This window comes from Heliangelus exortis, chromosome 1 (genome assembly GCF_036169615.1).
Source record: "Heliangelus exortis chromosome 1, bHelExo1.hap1, whole genome shotgun sequence".
NCBI lineage: Eukaryota > Metazoa > Chordata > Aves > Apodiformes > Trochilidae > Heliangelus > Heliangelus exortis.
This window is the reverse complement of record NC_092422.1, coordinates 158,906,349-158,921,623: the sequence shown is the minus strand read 5'-3', so window position 1 is coordinate 158,921,623 and position 15,275 is coordinate 158,906,349. Positions and strand designations below refer to the sequence as shown.

The window sequence follows — 15,275 nt, the reverse complement described above, 5'->3', positions numbered from 1 at the left end:
AAGTATTTTGCCAAGCACTGTCAATATTTTCTTGCTGGGCATCAGGGTTTAGAGAACACATTAGAAAAAAACAAACTACAAAAACATTACAGTCTTGAACAGGATCACAGAAGAAAAGGTATAATGCTCCACGTACCCATGCAGCAGATGTAAAATTCAGCAGCAGTGCCTTTAATGTCAGGGATCTGTTTGATGTCTTTTTCATACTTTGTATCAAGATGCTATGTGCTTTCTCCAGGCTACAGAAGGGAAACTAACAACTGAAAACCTGACCTCATAGAAAATTCTGTGCCCACCAATTTTCTCTTGGTCTGTTAAAAGTGAACGTACAGGCTTTGTTCCAGCAAGATGTTTTAAGTTTCCGCTCACTGATTAATGCTGTTGTTACAGAAAAATAAAAGATGTTTAATCAGACACAGGTTATAAAAATAATGTTATGATACACATGTATAATGTTAGGCATAGTCACGATGGTGCTTTTTCCTCACGCCTAATGTCTGCAACATAACTTTACCTGACCTCAAGAAGCAGCAATTCTGACTTGACTTTCAAAATAAAAAAACAGCTTGTTTTTTTTCATCATAATTCCAGCAGCCCAAGCTACTACTTAAGTTTTGATACAAACATTTTCAGTAAACAGTTCTGGAAAATACTTGGTCCCACAGAGTTTTAAATTTCTGTTGGAGTTCCCATTAGCTGTAATGACACCTACTGCTAAGGACAGACCTGATTAACTGCAGGCTTGCACAATGCTAAATATAGACACATGTTTTTGCATTTACTGTAGATCCTAGGGAAGAGAACATTGCATTTTTTTGGCCCTCTTCTTAAATGGGATTGCCAGAATGACCAGAATCTGAAAACTCACAGCTCATTACCAAGAACAAAATGCTGACCCAGGCACAGCCAAAAGATTTTAAAATTACTTTAGAGACAAGCTCTAACAAGCTGTTGTAGACCGCAGAGTGTTTTCCCTCTCTTCACCCCTTTCTCCCATACAAAACATTTGCTCTGTATTTACTGAATCTAAGACTAAGCTGGAAATTTCCACCTAATTTTGCATCCTGGAGAGGAGCAAGATGTTTTCAGCTGCACACAATGCAATCACTACTAACACTCATGGAAGATGTTTACATTGCAGCTGTGAGTCTGCATTTTCAGCAGAAGAGAGTTCAGAATCTGCAATGCATGTCCCACAGCCCTTGAACATGGCCAGCATGGCAAGTATCCTTACAGCAGTTTCAAATTAAGAGATCCTCTTTAAACAGCAAGAAGAAAAGAGAAGATTAAAACCAGCCACAGTTGTGCCTATTCTCCTATGTTTTTCAGACACGCAGAGATCTTTCCTCTGGTACCAATGGCCTTTATCCTCCCCTGTGAAAACGAGTCAAATAACATTCCTAACCTTTCATTAAAGGCATTGACAAAAGGCCCTGTTTTGAGGTGTTGAATGACCTCACATACCATCTGAGTCTAGATAAGTGTAATATTTTTGGACCAGAGAAGCAATAAAATACTCAGCCTTGCTGTAACATCAGTTTTTTCATTTGCTCTAACTGTGGGTGTCTCAGAGCTGCAGACATGAGGGTCACGCTTTTTATATATGGACAAGGCTTTCTTTTGTGTAGCATGTTAGATAGGAATAGAAAATTATAACTTAAATTTTCACTCCCATGGACAGTAATGAGATGCTGTATAACCAAATGGTTATACATAACCACTTCAATACCCCTGGTCCTAGGGTAAACTTAAATTTTACTTAATTCCTATTTCCTGGTGTATTTTGCGTGAGGGAGAATGATTACTGAGAACACAATCAAAACCAGCACTTTGTTGTTGTCTTCCCTTTTTTCCCACAGTTTTTTGGTGTATATAGGTTGTATGTTTAAAACGTTTTTAATGGACACAAAGTCTTCTGTCCAAGGTTTTCCAGGTGCAATTTAGCTAGTGGAGAATTCTTTTGGGGACCACTCAAATGTCATCAAATGAATCTACTTATAAGAAACTGAGGGCACAAAATCAATGTCTGTTTCTGACGTTTTGTTAAAATCTGGGCCTTGATTTTTCTTCTTACTGTTTTTTATTTCTAATATAAATTTGACCTGCTGGAGAATCGTTCATGACTTTAATCTGGTATTATTTGTATAATACTGGAAGATTCCAAAGGGGAGGGTGGGTAAGGTTGAACAAAACCAGCACATTGCTTAAATTTACACATTAAGGAAATATGAACACCTTGAATCCAAGTTCACAGCATATTTGTAATAATTTCCCATGTTAACTGCATGATAAGGCCAAGTGCAAGGTTCTATTCCTGGGCTGAAGCAATTCAAAATATGAATACAGGTTGGGAGGAGAAAGAATTGAGGACAGCCCTGAGGAGAAGGACCTGGGGGCAGTGGTGGACCAGAAGCTTAATATGAGCCTTCAATTTGAGCTTCCAGCCCAGAAAGCCAATGGTGTCCTGGGCTGCATCAAAAGCAGCACAGACAGAGGGTCAGGGGAGGTGATTCTCCCCACTGCTCTGCTCTTGGTGGGAGCCCACCTGGAGTTCTGCATCCAAATCTGGGGTCCCCAACATAAGAAGGACATAGAGCTCCTTGAACATGTCAAGTGGAGAGCCACAGAAATGATCAGCAGGCTGGAGCACCTCCCATATGAAAACAGGGTGAGGAAATAAGGGTTGTTCAGCCTGCAGAAGAGGAGGCTCCGAGGTGACCTTGTAACAGCTTTTAAATACCTGAAGGGGGCCTACAAGAAAGCTGGGGTAGAGCATTTTGTATGGGTGTGTAGTGAGAGGACAAGGGGCAATGGTTTAAAACTTGAAAAGATTTAGGTTAGACATCAGTAAAAAATTCTTTCCTGCAAGGGTGATGAGATGATGGAACAGGTTGCCCAAGGAAGTTGTGGCTGGAAGTGTTCCCCTCCCTGGAAGTGTTCAAGGCCAGGTTGGATGGGGCCTTGAGCAGCCCGATGTAGTGTCCCTGCCCTGGATGGTCTTTAAGGTCCCTTCCAACCATAGCCATTCTGTGATTCTATGATAATTTCCCTCTGCTGAAGTGAACCCCAAACAACACAGATTAAGAGCAGACAAACTCTGAGGTAAGCAGAACTTCTTTAATTCATTTTTTCAGGATAAAGACTTTTAAAAAGGTAACTATTTACTAGGATGTTATTAAAAATAATGCAAGACACTAGGCTTAGAGCTATTAGGGACAGGGTAACAACAACTGGATGTAGACTTACTTTGCTGGTCACAGGAGTATATTCTAGCTCTTGCTTTTCTGTGAATTAAGACACTGATGCTGTCATGCTGCTTATCAGGGAAGGCAGTAGGTTGTATAGTTATCTCCTGATTGGGGCAAAATCACTACCCTGAAACCACACAACCTACTACCTCATCCTGTTAGAGCATCAAGTGCATCTTCTGAAGAAAACTAACATTTCACCATTTGCAAGTAAGATTCACTTTCTAGCCCCCATGTTTCTTAGCCTTAAGAAAACCATAATTGTGTCCTATTAGCCCTTTCTCACAGTTCTTCCTGGAAGTCAGTCAGAATTGGTGGGGTGACTCCAGAGACAGAAGAACCACAATGGAAAGCGCTGTTCCTCCCAGATTATCATTACATAATATAAAAGCAAGTTAAATCAGTGTACAAAACTGATTCAAGTAATCTCTTTACTTAGGGATCAAGTATTTACTGGCTCCAGAGTAGAACACAAGCAACTGGAAGACATCCTATTTGTCCAATTCATCACTTCATAATTTCTCAGCCTAATCAAAGTGCATTGAAATGGTTGCTGAATCAAAAGTGGCATTTTCTGTTTAATACAAACACGAATGTCACGAGATAACTGGAGAAATGGGTTGGCTGTTTCCTAATGGTCCCTCTCATAGCAGTCTGAGAAAGATGAGCACAAGCAAGCCCACTGTAGACTGGGTTGTACCTCTCTACCCTGTCACTTACACCCCACCCTCTCTGAGAAAATGACAAAAAGAAAACTGCTTTTTAACCTGAATAGTAAGTACAAGAATCTAAACACTAGAAGGACATTTATGTTCTTTCAATAACCCTGATACAAGAGCCAAATCCAACATGTAAAAGGAGCCAGAGAACGTTACAGATGAAAAATATTTGCTTTGTCTTTTGAAAACATATCCAGCGATGATATCACAGCCACTTCAGGAAAGACAGTAGATTGTATAGTTATCTGACAGGCAGGGCATAACCCTAAAACTATACAACCTACTACCTCACCCCAAAGGACAGTCAGACTCTGATCAGATGAAACATGAGCTGTATTCCCAGAGAGCTGGATTGTTTGATGACAACCTAGAAGACAAAAAACTCTGGAGACAAATATTAACAGTCTTGAGTTGGAAACATGTAGCTGTATACCAGTTGACACTTTGCTTAATGAGCTCTATTTTCATGTTTAGCAGATTTGCAACTTGTGAAGTCATGTCAGTGACAAGTTTCATGAGGGGAAAGAGGATACAGCATTCATTTTTAATAAATGCACTTTTGTATTCCCAGCTCTGACATGACTGCATCTTATCATACCACTTCTATCATTTCAGGAAAGGCATTGCTACAATTTAGAGAGTGGCTGCTGACTTAGAGGGGTTGTTTAACATGCTTCTGGATATTCCTCTGTTATTCTAATGGGGAAGAGCTGAGTTTTTCTGACTGAACTTCCCAAGTTCTCCATGGGTAAATCCATAAGACTGAATTAAAAGTCCTCAAGACTGTGAGGAAATGGTACAGCCTACTTCAACACTATGCTGCTCCTCAATGAACCCTGCTCTAAATCTATGGCCAGGCTAAACACATCCTACTGTACTGTAGAGGCTTTGGTTAAACCATGTTGATGCTGCACTTCAGGACATGCTGTAGTGGGCATCATGATACATATATATATATATATATATATATATATATATATATATATTTTTTCATTTATTTATTTATTTTAATTTGTTTTGGTTTTTTTGGATGGGGGCTGTTGACGACTGGATACAGTGATCTTAAATGGTCTTTTTCAACCACGACAAGTCTGTGATTCTGTGTAACATGACTAACAAAATATCCACTAGAGCATGGCCTACACTAACCTCACACTTAAGCTAGGGTCTGACGGGGTTGTTAATCCCCCCTAGCAGGTCTGACAGACCAGAACATTTCTCATTCAGGGCAGATCTCAAGAAGTGGAAACAATTGTGATACCAGTCCACAGTGTAACATAAATTTTGCTTTAATAAATAAGCAAACTTTCAAAATAAATTCCCTAGTTTAATCAATTTACTTTTTGTTAATAAGTAACTAAAGTAAACAATAAATTATACATACATGAGCCATACACAGATCAACTGAAGTGATGTTTCACCATAAAGCAGATCCCAGGCAGTAGGCCACATTTCAGGGTAACTGAAGTGATCTGACACTGGTTTCAGCGTAAGTGATACAGTGACCTAAAAAGAGAGGAGCAAGAGAAAACAAATACATAGCAATGTCATTTCGTTGCATACTGAAACAATTAGAAGGCAACTAAGAGCACGTGCAAAAGCAGAGAGCAGCTTCTCTTTATGTCTTCTCCAGAAGAACCATGCACAGCACCAGCTTTCTCATTCAGTTGTTAGAAGCACAATTATTCCACAGCCCATCAGGGCTTACAGTTGGAAAGAGCCCACCAACAAAGTATGGAGAAAAAAATAAAGGGTATTTTTCAGATTGACTGAAATACTAAGAGCATTGCAGAGGCAGGCAGAGATATCACCAGTTACTCCACCTTCAAAGAAAAAACCATAGTTTTAAATGAAGTAGAGGAGAATGCAAATGTCTAACCAACTTAGATAGCAATGTCTTAATCAATAAAAGGAAATTTTACTACTGTCAACTTTGAAGATCACTTTACTGTAGTGGACTCAGAACACATGTAGAAAGAGGTTACTAGTTTCAGTGAGCTGTATGTGGTGTATATTAGCTGCACAAAACAGGACTGGTGCAGCTCTCTCCTTCCTGAGACCTACTATTTGGACAATGTCAGATTTCACACCATTAGATATCAATGCCTTTGTAGGCCAAAAAGGATATAAAATATTCTCTGTATACTATAACTGAAAAGTAGCTTGAGAGATTTCAGTGTCTCATTATTGCTAAATATTAAAAATTGGTATCAGAAGCTGCTCTCTAACCACTATCAAAGAAACCCATTTGGAAAGCTCTGCAGCAGAAATCATGACAGATACTCTGTGTACTCAAGGGTTTTACTTGTCTGCATTCTCCACGTACCAGCTTTTTGGCAAGGTCAGTTACTCTGAATAAGGGAGTACACTCTACCTCTGTGTTTTAGATAAAATATTTAAATACAAATATCTTCTTTATTCATGTGGTTAGAGATCTCAGTGTTTTTCCTAAGAGGCACGAATTTTTATTGGAATTTTGGTTAAAATTCCATGCAGAAGTCTATGAATTTTAGCAGTGCTGGGTGGGTACCTGTGTATTGTGCAGTCGCCCCACAGAAAGTTCTTCCAGTGTAAAATAAAGGCTATGCTTATATAAATATAACCACTACATAACGTAACTGGAGGAAGGCTTTGTACTGTGTGATTTAATTCAAAGTGAGACTTTTGTAAAAGCATTTGCTTTATAGTGGAATAAAAAGAATGTAACCTTTCAGTGTAGCTGTTCTTTATGTTAGATGGTCAAGGGAAAATAGTTCAAAGGACCAATCTTGCATTAGAAAGATGTGTGCACAGTAGTGAAAAGCCTGAAATACCCTACAAACACCTCCACTGACTGGGAATTTTGGATGAAGATCCTACATTTATGTATGATTCCAGGGACTCTAAGAGACAGAAGTGAAAAAAATAAATCCAAACAAAAGCAACATTTTGGAAAGCTTGAATATATTCTAGGGATTTACGTTGCCTTCCTATTTCTAATATAGTTTGACTTCACTTTCACTCTTAGGTGCAGTGCTAGGTGGGTGACTGGAAAATGTCCACCATTGTTGAAAATATGGTGAGTTTTTATTAACCATTTTAAAAGGATTCTCTTCTATGGTAATAATGATGTTAAAGATTCTTTTCTCTATGTGTTCTGATAGAACTGCTGCCTGCATATTTTCCCACAAAAATTGTAGTTTGTTAATTCACAAATGTACTGATATATTACTTGTAGAGTACCATAAACTGTGTAATACTATTTTCTGTAAGATCAGTTATTATGATTACTAGTAGTAGTCATTGGCAGACAAAAATTCAAAAGAATGTGTTTCATCTCACATCTAAAATTCATTATCTTCTGCTCTTACAAGCTGCTCATAAACTTACTTTAATTGACTAGATCACCAAACAAGGATGAACTTTAAAATACTTAATGAAAGGAAAATGCATGTTCATTTTATTTCTATGAAGACATGCATACAAAATAACTATCTGGCAAGAGTTATGTTTCTAGTTTAACAACTGTTTAATACAGGGAAAAATATGACATTTCCATATTCCAACTCTTGCTGCTCACTGAAAAAATGTCTTGGAACTGATGTTAATAAATATCTCAGCAGTCACTTTTAAAAAGGCACACGGCCAGGTCTGTTATTTCTATGATGTAATAGGAAAGATGACAGTTTTAAAGTAGGGTTGTTATATAATTAAAAGCCTTACTAATTAACTCTGGGACAACACAGGCTAAGTATTTTGCTATTTCAGAGCACCTTTCACCCATAACCTCCAAGTGATTTACAAATTCAGAACCTGACTGGGGGCTCCCAGGAGTGCAGTAAATTGCAGGCTTGAGGTGATGCACCATGACTACACTGGGGAAGAAGATGCCTTGGAGTCTAGTTTCAAGGTAAGGATATTCCCCAGGAAGCTTTTTATTTTCAATTTGATGCATAGGAAAAAAAAAAAAAAAAGAAAAAGGCATCAGAACGTAAAAACATAAAAAGACATTAGCTTAAATAATGCCATCTCACATACTGTGGCCTGACTACTAGCCCAGACATGCACAGGAGCTTCCTTACTCTCAGGTGGATGCCTGCAAAAGTCAAGGAAACTGCTCTAGAGAAATGACTGCTCACATCACATGTTTGAGAAAAGGTTTACTATGGTATCAAAAAATGTGAAGAATCATGGGATGGGCTTAATGATAGCTGCTTTAACCTACTTAATAGGTGCAAAAAGATCTGACTAGTACTAAAGAAAAGAAGCAGAGGCTCGGTACATATCAAAGGCATTCTGCACCACCACAGACACGTTCTATACATATATGTTAGACATTTCATAGCCTTACTGCTGTAAAATTCCTTGAATGTTAAACAGATGCTTCAAAACAGAATGCATGAGGAAAAGGACAGTTTTCCAACAAAATACAATCTCATTTTTCTTGGATGTGGAATCGTATCAACTACTTATGTAAACTGCAGTAGCTACATTGACAAATTTTGAATTTTTTTATTATGTTTACTTCTGATCTTTGCTTATCTGATACTCTCTGAATGTTAAAGAGCCATAAAAGTTAGTACTCAAGAGAATGACGAAAACACTTGGAATATCTCAAAGCTTCCACAAAAAGAGAAATTAAACCAGGGCTAACTACTGCCTGCTCTGTCTGTTGCACTTTTATCCTTAAGCAAAGAAATATTTAAGGAGATACATTTAAAAAAAAAATTCCAAAAAGAATGCAGAAGGGTTCAGTGTATTGGGAACTATTTGTCTTGTAGGACCTTAAATATTTATCTTCCGTGTTTTCCTAGCATAATCTTTCCATCTCCTGACTCCCCAGGTGAGCTGCTGTGTTTGCCCTGATGGGCTTTCTGCCCAGGTGTGAGATGGATGCCAGGCAAAGCACGGACGGCTGCGAGAGCAGCACAGCAGCTGCAGGAGGAGGAGGAGGAATTCACATTGGGCTGCATTTCTCAGCTCCCCATGGCAGAAATGATGATTACTAGATCCTCATGCCCAGAAATCGGGGTGAGGCCAGGGTCCAGTGGAGGTGGAACCTGTGTGGAGATGGCAAATCCACCAGGGGCAAGTGCATTAAATCCTATGAGGAGGAAATGTTGCCAGTACTCTTGATATCTAACCATGCCTACAAAATAATAGCAAAAGCTGGATTGCCTGGGAGATGAGTGTCTGCAGTGAGAGGAGATGAAGCTGTGACAAATTAGGGATGGTTTCTTTTAAGAAAAGAGCTAAGAAAACGTGTCAGTTTTATTTTCTCGTGTCAGAGGTAGCTAAGAATAAAAGGGGTATCTAACACCTTTCTTAAAGTAAGCATTTACTAAATATTCATAATTTATCTTACATGTGGATTGTATTAATGCAGATGAAACAAAAATGAAGTATTAATCACACCCACCCACCCAAATATTCACTTTTATTAGGAGATTGAATACTGGACCTTATTTTTTGAAGACTTGAGCAACTTAGCTAACATTGCCTGGACTTGCTTAACAACCTTGAACTCAAAACTGGACACCTAAGTTTCCCACCTTTATCTTTCACTGGGTATGTGATGTCCAACTCTTCAAAACTCCATCTGTCCCACTTCCCCTCAAGGCCCATGAAAATAAAAAATTGCAACTTGGCTCACTCACTGCTGCAGAGAACAGGCAGGATCACCGCCATCCAGTCTCTAGCTACATCCTCACCCATCCCAGAAGCAATTATTTGAGTAATGTTTCTGAAGTGTTTTTGGATGAAAAACCACTTTACTACACAGAGAATCTTAAATAAGCCATTTGACTTTTCAGTCAACCAGATTTGGCTTTTTAATATGTGTAATTCATACAGCATCACACCTAACCTATGTGATAACACTGATGGGAAGTGTTATTTATTTCAGTTCCTTATGTAAGCTAGGAAAATAACATCAACAAAGTCACAATGTTGTGGAAACAATATTCATCTGACATCGTCATTCTTCTTCATAACCATCTCCAGTCTTAGCCCACAAATTGCTTTTTTGTGAAACTGAATTTTCACTCTGAAATGGATTTAAATCCTTGGAAACTGTTTTACTATTTAAAAGACATGTAATAAACCAGTACATACAAGACCTAACTTGATTAAACACCAAGAGGGAACGTCTGTCAGGGTAGGTTCTAAGCTTCAACAAGAAACTAAAATTAATTTTGCAGGAATGCAGCTGTGCCAATAATTCTAGTTTGTAGAAAAATGCTTCCTGCACATAAGACTTTAATTTTAAAATTTATCCTTCAGTGAGACCAAGCAGCTGACAAGTAGGAGTGAGGAAATCAGTAGTATGGGACCCAAGATTGCACCATGGATCTAGGCTATAGCCGAAAATTCTGTATTTACATCAACGTACGCTTGCATTTGCCATCATCACAAACGAGACAGAGTTAGTCAAGTGCTAATAAAGAACAAGGTTTGCACCACATCAAACAAGTGAAGCCCATCCTTTACAAACTGTTAGATTTGTCATGATCACTTTAGACTTGTAGCATACTAAATTGTTCTTAGCATTATGTGAAAAGCTGGCATAAAATCACTAATCTGTGTAGGATGTTTGTTTTAAAATAGTGTTAAAAGCTTAAAATTCATTCCTATTTTAGAATGAAGTTCTGAGGTCCAGATTGTATTTGGCTGAGCTGTATTTCATTGAGCTTGGTTCAATCTGACTGTCAAGAAGCAGAAGCATGGAAGTTCACATACAGGGAAAGTACTTGAACAGGCCTTGCAAACCTAAACTGCAACACACTGCTGATTACTGAGATCCTTTTTTCCTTTTAGTGTTTTGGGTGGCTTTTTTTTTTTTTGCTTGTTTACCAGCAGTTGATCTTTTTGCATGGTACCAGCTTTGTTACCACCCTTTGATATTGTCTACAGTTGTGCTATGACTGGAAAAAATTACTTTGCCTCTACTCTGATCAGATATTTTCCATTCGGATTACTCCACGTTGTGGGTGCAATGAAGACCCTGAAAAGAAGCCTTATGCACACACTGGCTGCACGAGCTAATGAGATTACCATCCTCATTAGCCATCCAACACAAAGCTCAGTCTGAGGCCCACACAAGGTTAACACAAGTCTTAAAAAAAGCGAGGGGACAAACCTCTGAAAACTGCCATTTTCACCCCGAGGGACGGATTTGACCATTTGCACCCCCAAAGTGCAAAGGGCTTTAGGAGTGAGCGGGGTGGTGACACCGTCACGGCGCTTCCTGGTGCAGGGAGGACTCCCTCCCCCCAGCCAGGGCAGCTCGGGGGGGCTCACAGCTCTGCCAGCTTCAGCTCCCTTGGCACAACCTTGTCTTTCTTTTCTCAGGTGACCAGAGCTCTCCACAGACTTACACTAACACTGAGTCTTTTTACCTGAGACTAAAGCTTTTGCTGGTTAAACATTCATTCATGGATCTAAAGCAGGGCTGCAGGTGGTAGAGAACAAGCAGATCTGTGCCAGAGCTCGACGGTGTGTTAGACTGTTTGTGTCCATTATTCATGATGCTGTTGCTTCAGGCCCTAATTTTACATAAATGACAGTCACTAGAGAACTGTTAGGATGAGCAACTAGGAAGAGCATGAGAAAAGCACAGCTCGTCAGTCGGTTTGCAAGGCACAGCTTAGTATTACATTTTCTGATTTTGAAGCCTCTTGGGAGAGGAAATATGCTTGTCTGAAAAGTGACAAGCTAGAACTTAAAATATTGAAGGCAGTCTTTAACAGCAATATCTTCATGTCCTCTGGACAATTCCATTCCAGTTCCCCACATATGAAAAGTACATAACTTCTTAACTCCAAATTAACGTTTCCCACAACTCCTTTTAGTTCCTCTTTAAAAACTGTCTTAGGTATCACGTAAGCTATTGTTCTGTACCTGCTGTGGGATGCCAGAAGATTTCAGAATTCAGGCAAGGAGAATTTTATACCTCTTCTGAAGACAGAAACATTCACACTGATCACTCCAGAAGCAGAGTAAGTATACTTGAGGTAAATGAAATAATTAGTTCCCCTCCCCTTATCTATGTAAAAACCAGAGTCATATAAGAAATAGTGACTTTTCTCGTACAGGATTTATAGCAAACATACTGGACAGTATTTCAGCATTTTTCTGTAGAAGAAACAACTTAAATAAGCTTCAGGCACAGAATCCATGACATGTAAATTAAGATATACTGCACAAGATATATGTTAGTTGTGAAAGTAGGTCATGCATTTAAGGCATTTTTAGACTCTGTATCTTTATGTAAATATTCTGAAAATGTTCTTGTGTGTCTAGAATAATATTTTAATTATTTATCAGATTTAATTATCTAAGAACAGTAAAGAAACAGGTCTTTCTAAGAGTCCTCATAGGGTAGTAAGTATAAATACTTCCTTGTAACTGTCCATAGCTTTATGTACTCTATACTCAATCTCCAAGGGAACTGCGTGTTTGAAGCACACCACAGAAAAGTTGATACAGTAGAAAAAGCTGAGTTTTTATTATCACATACTGCATATGTAGGGATCCTGACTAAACAGTATAATTAAATTTTCAAATATTTACTACCTTGTATTATTTTGGGGCTCCTGGAACTACCTCAAGACTGATACTGGGTATTTGTTCACCTGGCTATGAGCAAGTTACTCTGTAAGCAGAGTTAAAGAGAATAAAAAAGCAGAGGAATAAAGTAAGCAAGCTAGAAAGACTATGTGTTTGTAATGTGAATTGAGTTTCTGGGCCAGAATGTCTATCTAGGCAATCTAAAAAAAAAAAAAAAAGGAAATTCAAATCAGTACTAATATCAATTTATCCACTAGGTGTCACAAAATAATCATACATCCAGATGAAAAGCAATTACTGCATCAGTGTAGTACATCAATGAGTGCTGCTTTGAAATGAAATCTGTTAGAAGAGCAGATGCAGGAAAATGTCATGAATCTCATGAATATACATACTGTCAGGAGTGTATGGGAACCTGAACCATGATACACAAAAGCTGTTGCTAACCACAGTGTATGTCATGTAATGGATTCACATACAAGCATATAAATGTTCCATTACAAAAAAGATCTTTCTAAACATAAAAAGCAGTATTAGCAGTTCTCAAGATAGTAAGTCTTAATGTTTCTTGATTTTTAATGCTCCAGCTACTGGACTAATGTAATATGTCAGATTCTCTACAATTATGTAAAAAGCCCTCATGACTATGAAAATGCTGCAAAGAAAATAAATTCTGCAGGCTTAAATGTATGAAGAAATGTAAAATGTATGAAGAAAAATTCTATATTAATATTACTATAAAATAAAATCTTAAAAAAGCCAAACACTGGAATTGGCAACACCATGCTGACAGACATTCCTTAGATCCAGACTGTTTTTATGGAAAGGTATATAATGCAGGCTAGGATAGAAAATTACCAAACTGTTCTGTAGCCATTATTCAGGCAAAATGTATTTGTGTTCCTAAATATTTCTGGACCATTCTAAATTCGTTGTTACACGTGTAACTGCACTCATCCAAAACACTCACTGTATTAAAGGATCAAGGCTGGGGCGTTGAAACAGGCACTTTGGTTTCCAAAATAGTTCTTTAACAACAATAACTTTTCCTCAGAGTCGCATGGAATTTTTATGGGCCAGATAGTGTCCAATGTGAATTTATCATTATCTCTACTCACACGGAGTCCACACAATTAAAAATGCTGTAATCAATAGTAGATGCGACATTATAAAGTAGAATAGGCCAATTAGGTAAGAGGAGGAAACATACCCTGAACTTTGATTATATAAATATAGCATTAACAAGGCTACATGCATTCTACTGCCAAGTGCCAGTTCATAAAACATTGTTAAGGAGTCTCCTCCCTTTCCAGTGAAGGAACACATGCCCTGATGCTGTGCTAGATACACACTCTCAGAAAAACTGAAAACTATCCTCTGAAGTTCTCTCCACATTAAAACTGTTACTTTAAAAAAACCCCTCCTATGATCTCCATTTAAGCTGACAGAATTCAAAGCCTCATGAAGTCAATGAGAATTTTGTTACCTGACTTCAGTCGAGCTGTGATTTGGCTCTGATTTTGGACAAGATGTTCCCTTTTGATTTTCCTCTGATTGAAGTCTGAAATATCATTCTTGTTTAGTCCTTGTTATGATGGAATCAATGAACTATTGAATAATACAGGTTGGAAGGGACCTCTGGAAGCACCTAGTCCAACCTCCTGCTCAAAGTAGGTCGAATTGGATCAGGTTGCTCAGGCATATATCCAATTGAATCTTTGACAGCCCCAAGGATGGAGAACCTACAACCCCTTGGAGCATCTGTTGTAGTGTTTGACCATTCTGTGGTAAAAAAATTTGCCTTCTATTTAACTGGAGTTTCCTGTGTTCCAACTCGTGGCAGCTGCCTCTTGTTCTACTGCTGTACACCTCTGAAGAAAGCTGGACTCCATCTTCTCCTTACTCTGCAATCATGTAGTTGCAGACAGCTATAAAGTCTCTCCTTTGCCTTTCTGTTTCAATCCTGGAGCTCTCCCAGCTTCTCTTTCCTTACCATGTGCTCCAGCCCTGACTATATTGATGGCCTCCACTGGGCTCTTGCCAGCAGGGCACTATCTTTCCTGTACTAGGGTGCCCACCACTGGACACAGTACTCTAAATGCAGTCCCACAAGTGCTATAAGGCAGGGAGGAAAACTTCTCTAGAGCTGCTGGCTGTAGTTTTGCTAATGAAGCCCTGGATGCAGTTGGCTCTTTGCTGGAAGGGCACATGGCTGACTTACATCAGCTTGTGCATCAGGACTCCCAGATCCTTTTATACAGACCTGCTTCCTACACAGCTGGTCCTCAATTTGTTTCATTAGTATCTTACTGATGGACGTATATACTGGCAGTAGATTTCTCAAATTACCCATATTAAAACTTTGTGTTTTTTTTTAAATCTGAAAGCTCATCTATCCTAGACCTCACGTGGCCTTGAAGTGCCACAAGTACAACAGCTCAGGAATGTGAATGTACAGCAAATGTGCTTCCTATTAGCTCTTAATGCCATAAATCTAAAATCCTTGACACTACTGCTAGAGCAGTGCTTCCACTCAAATCTTAAAGAAGCTTTAGACAAGATAGTAAGTCTCAACAGCAGCATACAAGACACTTACTTCTGCGTAGGACAGGCTTGTGAATGTGTGTGGTTCAGAGGTCCTGCCCTCATGCATCAGTATTTCACTTAAAATGGAATAATTTTATATTATGTACTATAATCGTATTCTACTATCATTTACTTTTTCATATCCTCTGCCATTAGAAATAAGCTTGAAGAAAGA

The 15,275-nt window shown here is 38.6% G+C and overlaps 1 long non-coding RNA gene across 9 annotated transcripts in view; it reads right to left on the bottom strand.

Moving 5' to 3' along the window:
• The window catches only part of LOC139791272 (uncharacterized), a 294,536-nt gene that overhangs the window by 35,607 nt on the left and 243,654 nt on the right, over positions 1–15,275 (bottom strand). For 7 of the 9 annotated variants that reach the window (XR_011723852.1, XR_011723850.1, XR_011723848.1 and 4 more), the window contains one exon: positions 5,241–5,473. This is a non-coding gene — a long non-coding RNA (uncharacterized lncRNA). Of the gene's footprint in view, positions 1–3,098; positions 4,352–5,240; positions 5,474–15,275 lie in introns of those variants that run through there. The other 2 variants (XR_011723853.1, XR_011723849.1) reach the window with 2 other exon arrangements.